At 40.3% G+C, this 17,788-nt stretch overlaps 1 protein-coding gene across 1 annotated transcript in view; it reads right to left on the reverse strand.

Annotated features, from left to right (window-relative positions):
- LOC134006546 (microtubule-associated protein 2-like) overlaps window positions 1-10,523 on the reverse strand; it is a 35,121-nt gene extending 24,598 nt beyond the window's left edge. Inside the window, exons 1-2 of the mRNA XM_062445462.1 lie at window positions 10,500-10,523; window positions 1,674-1,734 (exon numbers count right to left, since the gene is read on the reverse strand). The gene's annotated coding sequence lies outside the window, so the exon portion shown is untranslated. The remainder of the gene's footprint in view (window positions 1-1,673; window positions 1,735-10,499) is intronic.
- Between the last annotated feature and the right edge of the window lie 7,265 nt (window positions 10,524-17,788).

Below are 17,788 nucleotides of genomic sequence, written 5' to 3' on the forward strand. Positions count from 1 at the left end.
TTTCCATCCTATTACTACAAAATCTAGTCAAAAAATGCTTCAAACAGCAGGATTGTAAAAAAGAGAAGGCATATTCATTAATTGTATGCTTTCATTACCAACTGATATCAAAGTAGTTGAGTTAAGCTTCAGATTATTACATTTGAATATGTTTTAGAGAAAGCAATATGCAGCAATGATTTTTCTTTTTTGGGAAAATTATTGACTTGTTGACTAATTGTACTCATGTTAAATCACAGGTTGCCAGAGTAAAATAAAAAGACTGTGCCTCATTTTTCACCAGCTTTTCATACATAATTACCCCTGTTAATTGTCTCGATGAAAAATATTGAGCAACAACTGTGATATTTTCACACAGCTGTGAACTCGCTGAAGCTCTCTGCTGTGTTTCCCGACAAAACCTACCATCTGTCAGTCTGAGTCGTCCGTCTTTTTAGCAGTCAGTCCCTCCCTCCTCAGCCATCTTGTATTTTTATGTGTCCTTCATGGCTGAGGGGACTGTGATGACTGCTGACAGTTTACCATCTCCCAGCCCACGCCTTACACGCCTTATATACATCTGCATCTCTACACGCACACGCCCTGCTCAGATCAAACTGAACACTTGCCCACACTCACATCCTGATTTTGCCAAGTGGTTGCTGTCCTGAAAACAATATTTTGTATAATGGTCGTGGGACAACAACCGCCTCAGCCGATCAACAACTCAACCACACACACACAAAACAAATGCCAAATGCATCCGCAAAGCTAAACCCAGAAGAACACATTGTTAACATGAGCTAAATATAGACACAAACAGAAGACTTCTCTGAGACATTTACCACTGTAGCTACATTTAGCCACTTGCTCTCTCATTTAATTTCCTGTCATGAAACTCAAACAGAATTACAGTACAGTAAAGCTAAAAACACAAGATTGGAGTTTCAACTTAATCACTGCTTTTCAACGGTCAAAAATATCTGTCATGACATCAACCCAAACAATCGCCCCTTCTCCCTTCCACATGTTGCTGAGCATAATTCCTCCTCTATTATATATCCATGAACGGCCAAGGCTAATCATCTGGCTGAGTGCAGCCACTTAGATCTGACTCCTGGGGCCCCATGAGTCATGGGAAAAGTAGTGTGAAATGTCACGGTGGGGGATACGAGTATAAGTAGTGCATAGTATTACATCTGGCACGAGTCCAGACTTTTATGTTTTTGCTGTTTCATTTGGTTATTTAGGTGTGAAGTGAAAATATGTCACTTGAAAGAGCTGTATTCAAGCACAAACATGCAGTTTTGTGATTTTTAGCCACGTTTTAAAGCAATGTTGGTCACTTGGTCTTCCAAAATGACCATTGGTCTTTGGTCTTCCAGGACAAATTGCCTTGGACTTTTGTATAGGCATTCATGGTCCCCACAAGATGTATCCCACTGACTTTTGTGCTTGTGCCTTCAGAAGGTCAATATTTTTGGCTATTAGAGAAATGTATCAAAATCTATTAGATAAGTTGCCATGGGATTTTTCTGTCTCAGCTGTATGTAATAATTAGTAAATGTGAACATGCCAGTGCACTAAGCTGAGCTGTGAACATGATACACATTACTCCTGCTCAGTACAGCCTCACAGAGCCGTTAGCAGAGCTGTAGACTCTTTTCTTGTCTTGTTTGTTTGTGTTTGCTTACCGGACTTGAAGATCTGTCTTCACTGTTGGATGAACCTGACAAGTGCTGCGTCTGCTCAGACCTGCATGAAAAGAAAGGAAAGCGAAAGAAAAGGGAATACATGTTAGGACACAATTAACTGCAGCACTAAAATGTAACACGCACTCTCAACATACTGCCCTCTTAAAGAACAGGCTATGTCAGTGGGTCAAAGAAAAGCCTAAACCCAACTAATTCCCAAACATTTCTAAGCTTTATAACCTCTGAATCCCACCTCTAGTTCAGAATCTAATGTGGGGCTTTTTACCAGGAAGCTTTCATCTCTGTCTCATGTTTAACACAGCATTGCATGAGCCGTGCATGCACGCAGCAGCTTAGCTCTGTCACCTGGAGTTCGCCAGCAACATTAATCCAAACCTCAATGCGGCTTCTCCTCTCTGTCTTTTAAGCTGCTACTGATGGGCAGAAACAAAGCCAAAGACAATCTAATCTATTCAGAGTAAGTGGACGAGCATTGTCTTTGTGTGTCTTGCTTCATTTCACTAGGTGTGTTATCACATGATTATGTCGTGCATGTTTTATAGAGAAGTTAATAGTCTTATTTTTTAGCATTGTTAACATTATCACATTTCTCATAGTAAGGTGTGTATTCTGGTTCTTTTAAACTTTTAATTGCAAACTGTGAGTGGAGTTGGCGCTGCACAAATTGGTTATACTGTAACCAAATCATGCAGATCAGAAAAGCTGTACACTGGTGTGTGTTGGCACCAAATATGTTTGAAAGCCCAATGGGTCCCTCTAAATGTTGAGGAGAAAAAAAACCCCAAAACACTCAGCTTATCTTAGCATAAAGAGTTGAAATGTAGAAACAGCTAAAGCCCACTTATTAACCCGTTTTATCTTGTTTGTGAAATCTGTCAACAAAAATCAAAGTGTGAAAGCTACAATTTTATGGGGATTTTCGCTTGCTGTTTCCAAGCTTTATGCTAAGCTAAGTGGCTACTGGCTGTAGCCTTACATTTAATGAAAATATAGATACAAGTATCAGTCTTCTTATCTAGATCTTGGCAAGCAGGCAAATATGTGTATGTGTATATGTGTATGGCTTTTGATAAGGTGAAAATCTGAGAAACATCAAGTTAAAAAAGACACGTGTTCAAGTTAATGACTGTGACTGCAGACACAAGAGACAGAGAAAGTAAACACTGGTTGGATAGTTTCCAAGGCAACTGCAAGGAGGATAATGATCCTAAAGGAAACTGAAGTGATTATTTTTCATAAACACATGATTACAAGTGAACAAGTCCTCTGCGTGCCAACTAAGCAGACTCCACTTTTGAGCTGTTTTCAAGATTTGTCAAACTCTTGGATTGCTCCATTGGGGCTGAGCAGAGGATGAGTTAAAGCTTAAACCGGCCGTGGAGAAAGACAGATTTGCACGTTCACTATGCTTTGAAACTGTAAGGAGGTAGAATACAGAGCATCCTGTTAACATTAAAGCACAGTGAAAGGACCATCGGGGAGGAGGGGGGTCTGGCGCCAAAAGAGGCAGTTGGAGAGAGCAAGAAGGAGATAGAGGATGAAGCAGAGACACAAAGAGATTCCCCAAACAGGAAGGAGGTTGATTTATTAGAGAAGAGACCAATATGAGGCCTTTGGTGAAAAAGAGAGAAAACAGAGGTAGAATTCACAGAGGGGGAAAAAAGATATTTTTAGTCCTCTATTAAAAGTTAATTTATTACATCTTACCTCTCATTGCTGTAGTTTGGTTATAATAACACTATACTCAAAGAATATAATGTTAAATTATAATATGTAGTTTGGGTCATAATTTTACTGTTTGCTTTCATCTCTCTTTAAAATAAAACCTGACCTATGTTTTTTGGCCTGTTAAATGTCTTTTTAGTGATACAAAAGCCTTCATTATTTTTATTTTTATTTTCTTGTCATTTTCCTTTTAACCCATACAAAAAAGAGGCGGATTTATGGGTAAAAGAAAAAATAGGGCTGGAGAGAGTGAAGGAAAAAATGTTGCAGAGAAAAAAAAAAAAGGGAGGAAAATATTTTAAGTTTAAGTTATCTACTAATGTCCAAGACTGACATTTCATTTGATGCACTTGCTTTTTATTAACTGAAATGTTGCTTAAGATTTGTAGGTTTATGAATTATGCAGATACTGTTTCTACAGTACTATACAGTGATTCACAGTGTTTCAGCAAGTTTCATGTGCACACCCGAAAGTTTCTGATGTGCATGAGAAAATGTCCAGTGAGAACCTGGAAAATCATCATTTAAATGTCAGTCTGGTATGTAAAACCAGTGGCAATCCTGCAAAAGAAGCAGGTTGATATTATTCAACAGACAAAGAGAAAGATAGGGAGCCAGAACGAGAGAGAGAGTGAAAAAAAGAGAAACTTAGGTCACAAAGGAAAACAAAAAAGATGAGGATGGAAGAATGATGAGAGAGAAATATAAAGAGAGATGAGCAGTTACCGCCCAGCCCAAAAATATCAGGAGCGTGACAGGAATAGCAGCATTGTACTCAAAGACACATGTTTTTAACAGTCACAGTAAATGATCCCTCTCTTGCACAGTAGTTGGTCTTTTTGTTATGAAACCCACGTCTCCCTCAGCTAAACTTATCTAAACTCTTTTGCAAATGAGTGTGCCCATAATCTGATGGATTGGAATTTGTGGAACTTGTGATTGCTATAGGATAAAACTAATTAACAAATTGATGCAAGCTAACTCTTATTTGGGGGGGGGGGGGAGAGACACATTTCTGGTCTTTTTGATCATTGTTACTATATGATAAAATGTTCCTTTCTCTTTTTTCTTACTAACTACAACCACCCTCTGATTTCCGCCCAGCTTGCTTAAACATCTGAGGCACGCCATCTCTTATCTACAAACTCATCAATTGCGGGTTTCACCGGATGGAAAGCTGATAATTTGACATCTCTACAATCTTATCAGCCAGCCAAGATGACCATCAACTCCAGGGCACATATATATAGAGCAAAAAATAGTTAGAAGGTTGAACAAACAAGCAATTCCTTCCGAGTCTCTCTCTGGAAAGGAGGAATACAGTCGATCACATTTGTTTTGTCCATGCTGACATCAGTCTTGACCTGCACGTTCCTCACAGGAGGAGGGAGGCCAAATGGGTCAAACAGAAGGCAAAGAGCGAAGGAGGAAGGAGGAAGGGAAGAGTCAAAGATAGAAGAAAGAGGGGAAGGCGGTCAGAAGTTGACCTAATCCACAGATTTGACTTCATCATCAGAGATGAGGCAAACAGGAAATGAATCCTAATCACAACACTGCGCTAAAGGGCCTGATAAACCTTGCTGAAATGTACTGAAGTGAGCCAACAGTTCAGTTTTACTGAGCCCAGCACACTGCATTACTGGCAAGCTTTTAATGCTGTCTTATCGATCGGCAAAGCTCATTCTCCAGGATCTTAATTATCCACATCTTAATTTCAGACTAAACCATACACAGCTTTCAGAATGCATAAATCATACCCTTGATGAAAGAAAACCATTGAATTTAATCATACAAGAGGAGGTCAATTGATACTAAATTTTACATGTTCTTTGGCACCATAGAGGAGAAGGGGAGGAGATTTTTTAGGTCTTAAAAAAAGACTTTCGGGGTTCTTTAAATTATCCTAGTTGCCTAAGTTATATATTTTCTATAACCTTCCCTTTAACCTTAACAATACTATAGAAGGGTATAAAAAATGAGCATTATCAAGGTTTTTTGGCAAGAGGGTAAAAAATATTATAATAATATTATATTCCTTTTTCTGGACACCATCTTTGATATTTTGCTTTCTGTGAGCTGCAGCAGACTCTACAAACAGCTAACTATCATAAAAGCAATAAAGTTTAAATCCTTAAAGGGGATATGTCTTTTTTTCCTGTTATTTATATCCTGTTATATTGGCTTTACCTAACTAGATAGCTAGCAATACAAAGCACCAAATATTGACATAACCAATACCAGCACTTTAGTAGCCCTATTTGCTTTTGTCGGAAGTGCATTAAGTAACGTAGTCCTAGTTTCCTGAGGTCATCGAATATGGATGCCAGAATTTGGGTTACGTCACATGAAGGCACTGCTGCTAATGTTACTTCTACCCCCCTGCAGCAGGTAATAATGGTCATAAAAAGGAAGTTATGAATGCATTACTTAACAATCCTACTGTAAAACAAGGAATCAAGGGCTAGGGATTTAGATGATTTATGGAAACACTGCTTAAACTAAGCTGTAGTGGTTGTGTCCTGACTGTTTGGTGTTGTGTTTTGGTCCAACCAAAAGTCTCTCCTCAGAGGTCTCTGCTTCCTCCCTTTTTAAGTTGGCCATCAGCCCCGTTTCCTCATCTATAATTCACACAGACAGCCTCCTTCTCCCCACAGACAAACACACGCACACACTCCATCAGGCCAACACACGCCTCTGTATAACAGACAAACATGCATGTTTAATACATAAAAGTCACAGTCAAGGTGAGGAATACTTAGGAGTGTGTTCATCTATGACATGTACAAAACACCATGATATATAATGGGGAAAAGGAAGATTACACAATAAAATTAAAGCTTTTATGAGCATTATTTTGCTAATTTCCTTAATAACTACTATAATTAAGAATGTTATGTTCTCTGAAAACTCAATTTATATCATGACGCCTTTAGTGTTCTTCCACATCACATGGGTTTTGATAACCATCTCAGCTATGGTGTTTAGTGTTTACAGCTTCTCATTATCTTCTCATCACTCAATGCAAGCCGGTGAGTAATTGCATCTGTGATTCACTTTGCCTTCTTTAATCAGGACTCTCCACGTAGTCCTGAACTCCTTCACTCTGCAAGGATCCTCCTATGTAATCAGCGCAATCTTACAGGTGTAAAGAGAGAAGAAGAAAGGAGGGTTGTTTTATACACCTACACACTTTGTACAGAGCACAGAGGGGCCTGTGTGGCTAATGAGCCAATCTCCGCAGGGAAACAGGCTCATTAATTAATTTGCAAGAAGAATAGAGAGGATATGAGCATGAGAGAGCATGGACAAGCAGAAAAACTCTAAACAAGTAGATATGCAGACCCAGTTTGAAGAAAGAAAGGAGCAGGGTAAGAGCCACTCATTAGAAACTCTGTGTTGAGATTATTTTGTCAAATTAAAGAGAAAAGGCTTTCAGAGTTTGGTGTGATGGATTTTTGTTGAAAAGTTTGTGGAGCAGAGCAGAGATGAACAATTTCAGGGAGCTAGAAAGGATTCGTCCAAGCCCTGACGAAAAGCTGGTTGAGGATGTTTCCAGCTGTCATTTGGACTCCAAAAAACTATTTCCCAATACAATCACAACAATAAAAAAAATGGCTGTAAAACAATGAAAGACTGATTTTCCTCAATGTTTCCAGAGCATGAAACATCAAACATTCAGAAATGACATGTATAGTCATGATTTATTATACAAGTCTACTATTTCCTTCTAATTTACTAGAGAGTTTTCTGGAACCAGCAAGATGATTGACATTAATTATAGAGAAAATAACTGTTCACTGGTTCAATTCCAGTTAATTTGCGTTAATTGGTAACATAACCTAGAGATTTGCTCAGATAATGCGTAGCAGGTCAGCCAACCAAGTACAAATGTGACATCTGTCCACAGGGAAGCAAATCAACATTTAGACAATTCAGTTTCATATAATAAATGAATAATGATCAAATATTTACTTTGGACTATATGGAGCAGTGCTTTTGAGGGAATTTTTGAGGAACCAATAACTGTACACTAACTAAACTCTAATATCCTGGAGATGCAAAAATCAAACTCTCTGCTCTCTGCTCGTCACACCATTTACAATCCCGAACACATGTGAGCAGCACCTAGTCCTGCTGCGTTATGTAAGCCAGGCAGGACCAGGTGCAGGTCTTTGTGCCCCTGAGGCGACAGCTGCACTTATGAGTATAGAAACAGGTGGGAGAATTGGCCTTTATACTGATATATGTGGGTTTCTTAGTGGCCTGAGAGTATTACATACACATTTATCAATCAACATGTTAGAAAAGGGCGGTCAAAAATGTGGCCTGTAGGCTACGATTTTACTGCCCTGGAAAGTTTTCCCCTCTCAAGAATGCGAGGACGCTAAGAATGTGTAAAATAGTCTTTAGGGTACTGGCTTTGCTGTTAAGTGGTGTGTTTTGGTGAATTGAGGTTTATTTAAGTTTATTTGGAATTGGTGTTTATTTTAAAAAGGCAATGTGCAGAAAATATAAAAGTAAGACATTAAAAAGCATGTTGAGTAATTTGTGCAATATATATTTAGTAGCAGTATTGTTTGTATGCTATTTTTCACCAAGTTGTCTCGCTTGTCACTTCATTCTAGATATGTATTGTAATATGTTCGTGTTTTTTCCTCTTATTCCTGTTGTTTTCTTTGTGTTTTTCCTACTTTCTGTTCCTTAAGATCCAAATCAAATTTGATTTTCCACTTTACCACATCATCACGCACAGCTGAACAACAGTCTTCTACATAAAAGCCTGTGTAACATCACAAACTTTGCTGCAGTCCACCCCCAAATACCATCCTGTCTAATTCGCTTTGCTGAATCTGTCACTGTGGCTCACCTCATCTTTGTCAGTGCTTTGACATCCAACAGCACACTCATGAAGTATCACTTGTCAACAGACACTTAGGGGTATTCTGTCAAAGTCAAGGGTGATGTTAACTCAACTGCAATGTCCTTTTCTCCTGCAGTTGTCCTCTACGAAGCACCTACGTTACACTGTAAATTAATCTCTGATAAGTGTGACAATGAGAAAAAAAATACTGCAGCATGAGAGGTTGGTATTATTACTGATGCAACTACTGGCTGAACAAAACATAAATACAGTCTTAGCTCAAGGTCTAAAATATGGCTTTTATCGCACAACTTTCTGGAGCTCACACAGAGCAAAATGTATCCATTGATGATGAAAAACAAAATGTGATTTTAAGCACCAAGAGATCTAAAAACAGTTTGGATTTTACATAATCAATTAGGGATACTTGTGAGGGACAGATTTACAAAGAATAATTACAATCAACCCTACAGAGGCTATAGAGATATCATCACTTTTAGTCCCTTGTGTGGATTAAGCTCCCAAAACACCCAATCCTACATATTTCATAATGCAGTTTAAACGTTGTGCATTACAGGATTAAACAAACTACAATTCATAATCAAATTTCAGATATTTTTCTAACTGACAGCTGGAGGAGTTAAGTAGAGGACAAGCGTCGAAACAATGCCCTTCTCTTTCACACTTGGCATCTCAACACCTACATTTATCTCGACTACAGTTCCATTGCTTTGCTGACTAACAGCAGTTGGAACCAGGGGCGATGTTGACTCCAAAACAATGTCCCCCTCTCCCACGGGTTTTGCTCCGCGAGGCCCATAGCGGTTGGTTAACCGACCGCTACGGCAGGCTCCGTGCCAAAAATGCGACCTCGCTCCGAGGGCATGAGCTTGACAGGATTGGGTGAGGGATGCGGGAGTGGGTTGGAGGATCATTGGGGGGACAGGACTCCATTGGTGACCCTCAAAAGAAGGACAGGGAGAGGGCGCATTCGTCCCCTTGTCCTCCCCTCCCACACTGTTGCGTGTCATCCAAAGTTGGTTCCCCGGAAAAGACAGCTCGCCTGAGAGCTGCCCGGCAACCACATAGGCAGAGAGAGACGGAGATAGTGAAAGGGGTGGGCGGGGGGGTCAGCGGAAGGGAGTGGGGGGCTACATCACTATGGATGTGACAGACGCCTTGGTGACTTCTGACATACAGTCGAAGGAATGAAAGGTTAGGTGGTTAGTAAAGAGAGAAAAAGAAAAGGGAAAAATATTGAGAGACAGAGAGGAAAGGACAAAAAAACAAAGTGGGGGTTGGGCAGGCAGGGTGAGCCAGATCAAAACAGGCAGGAAGATACACAGGGAGGAATAAGAGCAAAAAAGAAGAATAAAAAGAAGAGAAAGGGTAGTAGAAAAGGGTAAAGACAGATTCGAGGTCTCATCACTCAATCACCACCAGCTCACATCAAAACCGCTCATTGGCTCTCCATCTCCTCCCGACCATACGATGCTGTCAGCAACTCCTGACAGCCAGCTCTGTCGACGCTGACAGGCAGAGTAATGTGTCCTGCAGTCTTTCTCGGCTTGGTGTCATTCCCACGGAGAAACCACCAACAATCTGTTGGCTATGAGTCGCTAACCGCCAGTGGCCACATGCCATCACAGAATGAGCCTCTAAATATAATCACAATCGACATCATTTCCATTGGAAATAATGTTATGCTCCAAAGATCGGGGGTTTGGATCTCTTGGTAAACACTGACTCTTACACACACATGTAGCAGCAGTTGAAGCAGCATCACACTCGGGGTGAACTGTTCTATCCTGCCGGCTGAATAATCAGCAATGTCTAGACGAGGTACGTCACAAAGACTAAAGGTCACCAAAACACAGTAACAACTCCCGGCTTATCACAACAGCTCTTTCACTCTTTTGTTTGAATATGTCATCAAATATCTGGAATAATTATAATATCTGCAAACAAAAGGAAAGATGATACGCAGGCTGACATTGATCAGAGATTACAGGCATGCTCTGGAGAGAAGTCTCCATAGCTCCTGTCAACAAGAGGGAAAGATAAGATTTCCCCTCTATGACTATTAAATAATTAGCACAAAGGATTTGCTACTACTATAAACAATGATGCATCAATATGTTCTTTATCTATGTGGCTTTGCTGGTGGATTTTCTAGCAATGAAAAAATGAAACATGCATCTTAAAGAAAAAAATCTTACCTGTCGGGGTGGGGCAGTTATTCCAGCTTTTTTTTCTGCAAAGAGGGCACAAGGGGAGGCAAGGCAGCGGCTTCTGCAGAGAAAGGAAGAGAGAGAAAAAAGATGAGAGACAGAAAGATGAGCGAACAGGACTCAGAGGGGCAGCGTCACACTGACAGAGATGGCTGATGCTTTTTGCCGGCGAGCCGAGCCGGCAAGCGCACACTCCGTCACACAAACACGCACCGAGCCAACCGGCACGCTGCCTTACACATAGGTTAACCCCCCCTCCTCCTTCTCCTTCGACTGCCTTTCCTGAGCACTGCAACCAAGCTAGTGTCTACATCGCATTGGGGAGGGGTGGATTTAGGGGGGGATGGGAGGGTTTTGCCATGTCTGAGCGAAAGTGTGTGTATATTTACGTGAGTGTGGCTGCATGTGTGTATGTCAGTCACATTAATTCATATTTGAAAGGGATGCGAAGCTCATCCACCCCTGAGGGAATTGAGTTCCAAGATAAAAGACCATCTCTATCCAAGAAATTTCCAGAAGCGCCTTTTATTCTCCTCTCTGTGTTTATCTTATCCGTAAAACATTCTGCTCTTTAGCTCAATAACGTTCGCATTGTATGCATGGAACATTTAAAACATGACAGTGAGTGTAGTCAGATTGTGTGTGTGTGTATAAAGAAGGGGTGCGGGGCTTGCTCCATGCTGAATAATTGCTCTGTCCTGGTGCTCATTTGCAGGCATGGCCAACTGCAGCAGCAGCACTGAAACAAAGGCAGAGAGGGGGAACGAGGGGGAAAAGGGGTTCTGAGAGAGAGACTGCAGTGGCCAGACAAGCAGAGCAAACCCATACAGCTCAGTAGCACCAAGCGCTGACTGCAGAATGCCTAATTCCCCTCTCATTATTTCAACCTCAAACCACATGAAATGAAATATATTTAGTTCAGAGGCTTACAACAGTTCCAGTCTGCAGCGATCCATCAACTGTACTACTAGAGATGTCAAAGTTAAATAAAAGTGGATAAATAATAATGAAATGAATACAGAGAGCGGATGCATGCAAATTTGTATTCATGGATAATTGAACATGTAAAGTAAAACCAAACACTTAATCTTAATATAATATTCACATGCTATATGTAACGTTACACTGAAAGAGTCATTAGTCACTGTAATCATTCCTCCTCTCCATATTTGCCAATAAGTGGATAATTAACTAGGTATCTTCCGAAGTTACAGCCTTTTTAGTACAAAGTTCTTCCTCACTGTCAGTTGGTGGCGTGAAACAGCACCAGTAATGAGCCAGAATGAAAATACCCATAAAATTTGGCCAATTCAGACTTCTAATATTAGCTTCAACAGGACATATAAGAACAAGCTTTTACAGTGTGGCAGTGAGCCCAACTAAAATCATTTGATTTTGATCTGGTACCAAATAATATCAGAGTTAAAACACCAATATTGGCTGGTAGGTTTTATTTTGAAACCAGTAAAATAATGTAGGGGAGAGTAGTGCGTCATGATTCACGAAGTGAAAGGTATCATGAATATGTTTTTTTGACTGGATGATGATCTGAAATTACAATGCCTCTATGTTTTCATTACCATCCAAAACAAATATGACTAAAATCAGCTTTTTAAATAATGAACAATGAATCACAGGTGAAAGAGATTGCTCAATTCCTTCAAAGAGCGTAGTAGCCTCTTTTAGCTGATTGTTTTGGTTTTCCATTCCATTTCATTCGTTCTTACACTGTCTGTTTTTACAAAAAACCTTGTAAAAAAACCCCACTGTGCACTAACCAGCACCAAACAGCAGGCACACAAAGTTAGTAACTAGCTGGGGAACAACAGTGGAGCATTTAGCGAGAGCTAAATGCTCCACTGAGAGAGCTCAAAGAAAAGAGAGCATTGGATTTAAATGGTAATAACATATCACAGCTTTTTTCCACTGTCTCTGAGTGGCAAAAAAATGATGATGTTCCCAAGAAAAAGGGCAGATTTTAATGGAATAAATAACCCATTTTTATTGGATGAATCCTGTGAACCAACAGCAGCAGAGAAGCAATGACTACCAATTGTCCATAATGTGACCTAATGTGATACAGATCCATTTCTTAGGCATTCATTCTAGTGATACTAGTGTTGATACTACCAATGGGCAATGGGGATTGTTTTATGGTTGGAAATTTAAGAACTAATAACTCTTCCAATGTACATTTGACATGTGAGTAATGTATTAACACAGACAGAAACATTCTGAAACTATCCTTGTAGGAGGAAATAAATTAAGCCACAAAAGCAAACCAATATGGCCAGGCTGATGCCAAAAGACACTCCCTAACACGATCGCCAAACCTCAGAGACCACCGAGGTTGTCGTAAGACTGAATCATCAGAGGATACAGTCATTTGGTTCCCAAAACCACTTAAAACATTAGAGGAAGAGAGGGGGGAGAGAAAGCCAGGGTTGCTCCTTCTGTCCCGTATCACATCCTCTTTCAGTCCCATCATTAGCCTGTCCTCTTATTGGGGGGTAGAAAGAGCCATCATTGTGAGACTGTAATAAACCTGTCAGCGTTGGGGCCGGACTAGATTTTAAAAAAGCAAATGAGATATTCAAAATGGCAGCAGAAAAATAATCTTGCTGTCAAATTGAGTTATGAGATAATTTGCAATTTTCACATTTGTTGAAAGGGTTGAGTGCTTGAACCAAGCGGCACGGCGCTGCTGTTGGGAATTTGGACTTTTGGTAAATGAAAAGGGAAAGGGGAGATAAGAGATAAGGCTGGGGACAGATAAGGGTGGAAGGAGACTTAATGGAAGGTTGGGTGGCATGTTGAGGGAGGGCGAGACGAACGGGGGGAATCAAAGCTCAGAGAAGCCCAGACAGTCCTGTCAACGCCGGCTTTTCTGGAGGTCTTTTGCCAGCGCTGATTAGAGAGCGAGGCCTGGACCGGAGCTGCAGAGCCAGCTAGCATAGCCACTAACATCTAATCTGCCCTCTGTCTCCACTGCCAGCAAGCAGATGCTAATCGTGCTAACGCCAATCTGCCACAACCAAAAACGTAAACGTAAACAGCAGCAGACTGGACATGCTCCTGCCAGATTACACATTTTGTTTATCTTGCGTTTGAAGACGACATATGGATGGTAAATATCAGACACACCCTTGATAAATAGGTGGAAATAAGAGTTAATGATTTACAGTGGTCATAGACTCCTTAAAGCAACTTGTTAAACATTGAGTCCAAAAACCATCTTGTGCTTTTCTGTAAGCACTGTAAAGCAAGAAATCAATCGATGAATAATTGCTACATGTGACTGAACATGACTCAACAGTTCCTTTCTTCTTCAGAAAGAACATAAAATGCATCAAATGTCTATTTTAAGTTACAGATTTAGTTTTTAATGTTTCAACACAATGTTTTTTTCATAGGTCAAAATAGAACCTTACATCTAATCCCAATTTAAAAGGTAGGTCAATCTCATTGCTGTATTGGAGGTAGGGTGTGTGGGTTGATCGCTGTAGATAGTTGTTGCCCCCCCCCCCCCCCCCGCCAATCCTTCAGCAGTGAGATTGGGGCACTGCCAACACACTATGATCAGGATTAGCCAAATAGATCATCGCGGCCTTCGGTGTAATCTGCCTGGACCCCTTCATCCAGATTTGGACGGGAGATTCAATAGCTGTACGGATCATTTTTTTAAAAGTCTAGAGCACTCCTGCTTGACGGACTCAGATTAGGTTGTGCGTGACCACAGCTATAAATTCCCATGTAATGTGGAATATCATAACCTATTCCTGAGCCTGCTAGTTCCCAAGATATTCCATGAGCACATTCTCTTAAAAAAAAACACATCTGCTTTTTTGGAAGCTGATCACACACACACGGTCATGCACAGAAGTCTGGATGAGCTTTAGGGAGGGCTGCACTCTAAAGCAAACCACTGCAGTGTGAAGGATAGCAAATGAGGCATCATTTGCTCAAATGAAACAGGTGCTGACTATAACTGCAATTCATACATACTCTTGCAGCGGACTTGCTGGTGTGTCGTCATACTCAAAAAGCTGTCTATCCTAAGCTGTCACCTCATCAGGCCACTTCTGGAACCATGACTCAAGCTTTTTTCAAAATGCAGCATTAGCAAAAGCACAGTTTCACTGAGCGGGCATATTTATTGCAGGTGTTTGACTACACAACATTAGTGGCTGTGCGTCATCCTACAGAGGTGTTAACGTAGCTGTGATCTGAGCTCTGTTTTAGTATGCGACCACATAAACTGACATTAAAGAGTAGAGAGCAGTTGATGTGAGTGAAGAAAAAGTCAATTTTGCATGAGATAATATGGCTACTGCTACATTTTTTAAAATGTTAATTGATGGAAGTACTGCTGAGATAATTATTCACTTAATTGATAAATCAATCGACATAAAATGAATTGATCAAATATTTCCTGGTTAAAGCTTCTCAAATGTGAGGATTTTCTTCCTTTCTCTGCTGTATATCATAGTCACTAGAATACCTCTTCATTTTTGACTGTTTGTCGGACAAAACAAGTTAAGATGAAGGCATCTCCTTGGCTTCTAAGAAATTGTGATGGACATTTTTTTCACTACTTTCTCACACTTCATAGACTTAGCTGGCATTTTTGGCTACTCAAGCTATATAGTATTTCACTCCCATAAAGTTGTGGAACAAACTAATAAGAAAGAATGGTCACAACTGATGCATAGGGGGAAATGTACTGAATTTTAGTACCTGATATGGCTCATGCTCCAAAAACACTACACTTCCCACGAATCACGTTGAATCACCTGTCCTGCCTGGTAAACGCCCCTATCTTTCAAACTCCGTGCCACCACTTATTATGCAAGTTCAATCCAATCAAAATAACTCTGCAGCCCGACATAACCTCATGACATAGTTTTCTAGCTGGCTTTAATTGTTAAAATGGGTGGACTGCTCCTTTAAATATTAATTAAAATAAGTCTTTTTTTTTTTTTTTTAATAAGAAGACTAAAATATCTCATAATAATTGTGTAACAACAGTTCCTTCCTGATGACCACATACATAACTATAAGCCTTACAGTCAATGCTGTGTTAATACTTACACCCAGACACAGACCTCGTAATCACTTGCTGGCAAACACATGTTAATGACTGAGGATTGGATCACCACTGTAGCATCAATAGGATCACAAGAGCAATCTCTTTCTAGCTTGAGGCCAATGTCCAATTCCCACAACAACTGCTCTTTTGGCCTGAAGTTGTAAAAACAAAAACACACACAGGGTGGCATCTGCTTGTTTTTGTTGTTTGCTTAAGACGACGGAAATCTAATTAGCCAAATCCGTGCTATCTGACTGCCTCTTCAAAGGTTACTGGCCACTCATCTGTCTCTGTCTCAGTCAGCCAATTCAATCATGTATCATTCAGATAATTTCATCAGTGAGGGTTATTTATTATTGTTAGATGACGTAATTTCCTTTTATATTAGATACATTTAATTCCACTTCTTCGAAAGCTTCTTATTTTTTTAAATCTCGTTTTTTCCCCAGGCTGCTTTCTTTGTCTAATAATGATAACTGTTCAAACATCTATCATGATATCAGGGCTTTTTACTCCTTGTTGTTCTTTAATCGGAAGCTGTTTAAGGTATCTTAAGTCAGAGGTCAAAGGTAAGTCTGCTCAGACCGGCTAGACCAGACACAGGAGCTGATCCTCTCCATCCCCTCAGAGCGCTCTGCATATAGACATAACAGGAAAGCCCTGCACCCTGTCCAAGCCCTGTGCACATGCTCCTGCAAAGACACATGCTGCAGCTCCCAGATGATGACATCACACTGTGATCAACACATAAAGACATGGGGAATCCATTTAATTCATACATGAGCAAATTTAATTGATGCACTTCCCTCTTTTCCCCTATTAGATTAGATGAATTACTGTTCTGCATGTTGATCATGACCACCCACAGCTTTCAAACAGCTTCTTTGTCTATCATTTTTAAGACTGAAGGGACAATTGCTGTGTTCGGTTCAAAGCGTTGTAGTCACTGTCTTTGTATGTTGTTAAAACCGTAATCCTGGTTACCGGCCAGTGGATTGTGAGCACCCTACAGTACCAGGACCCATGACAAAATTAGTTAAGGAGACAATAAAGAAGATATACAAAATCCCCTGAAAGCCTCTAAATGTTATTTAAAGTGACATCTGTTGTACACTGAAGCCATAATCTTTTCTGTATTGAGTGTACATTTTGTGGACTTTTTCTCCGGGTGCCGGCACCAATATAAAAACAAGAAGAGCCTGTTCCTTCCTTTGTTTTGCCTAGGTTTTCTTAATTTTAAGGAGTCACAAACTAAGAAGATTGTGGAATACTGTGCTAAGAATTACTCTTCAAAGGACTGTGACATTTAAGTGTGATAATTGCTTACATTTAAGTAATTTCAGTCTGATGCTGGTTTAAACTGTTCAGGACAAGCAATGTGTTTTAAGGGTTTTTGTGGCTCCCTGGGGTTGTAACATACTGAATATGACAGTTAAACTGCTCCAATGCTAAAATATGGTGATTTGGTCAGTGACACTGCTGGATTCAGTTTGCTCATTTCAGATTGAGAGTGATGTTTAAGATTTCTCTGTACATCCACGTGACGCCTTTTATCTCAAGTACAGATTTAGAGAGCAGGAGTTCCCATCTCAGAATCCAGTGTCCTGCTGAGGAAACCTTAAACCTCCACCTGTGGTGATGTGCCAAACTGCTACCACTGCTTCTATCTAGCTTGTGCTTCATGTCTCATGCTGTATCATGTAGCAGGGAGAGAGTCACAATCTTTGGAGCTACTTGGCCATTGTTTTGCATTTGCATTACATCTCAAAGGGTTCACATGTCAGTCAAACACATGCACACCATTTCTGCACTCACTGTTCATACTAACAACCCAGTTCTTCAGCTGGTTGTTCCAAACAAACTCCTGTCACTGCTACCAAAAATGTAGAATGGATGACTTCCTGTGCTCCACTCTTTTTTTCCCCTCCTGAAAATACCTTCTAGACACTTTTGAGTGGCTGATACAAATTGTGCACAGGCAGAACCCCACTTTACCAATCATAGTGATAAATGGTAGCATGTCTTTATATGAAAATTACTCTCCAGAGAGTGGGTGACAAAGCTTTATATTTAACACCACAGATGAACTTGACACCATTAATTCTTTGGAGAAAAAAAAGCAATAGTTAACTCAATGATACTGACACAGTTACCCGAGCAAGCATGCATTGACAACCCCAGCCGCCTG

This window comes from Scomber scombrus, chromosome 24 (assembly GCF_963691925.1).
Source record: "Scomber scombrus chromosome 24, fScoSco1.1, whole genome shotgun sequence".
NCBI classification, from domain to species: domain Eukaryota; kingdom Metazoa; phylum Chordata; class Actinopteri; order Scombriformes; family Scombridae; genus Scomber; species Scomber scombrus.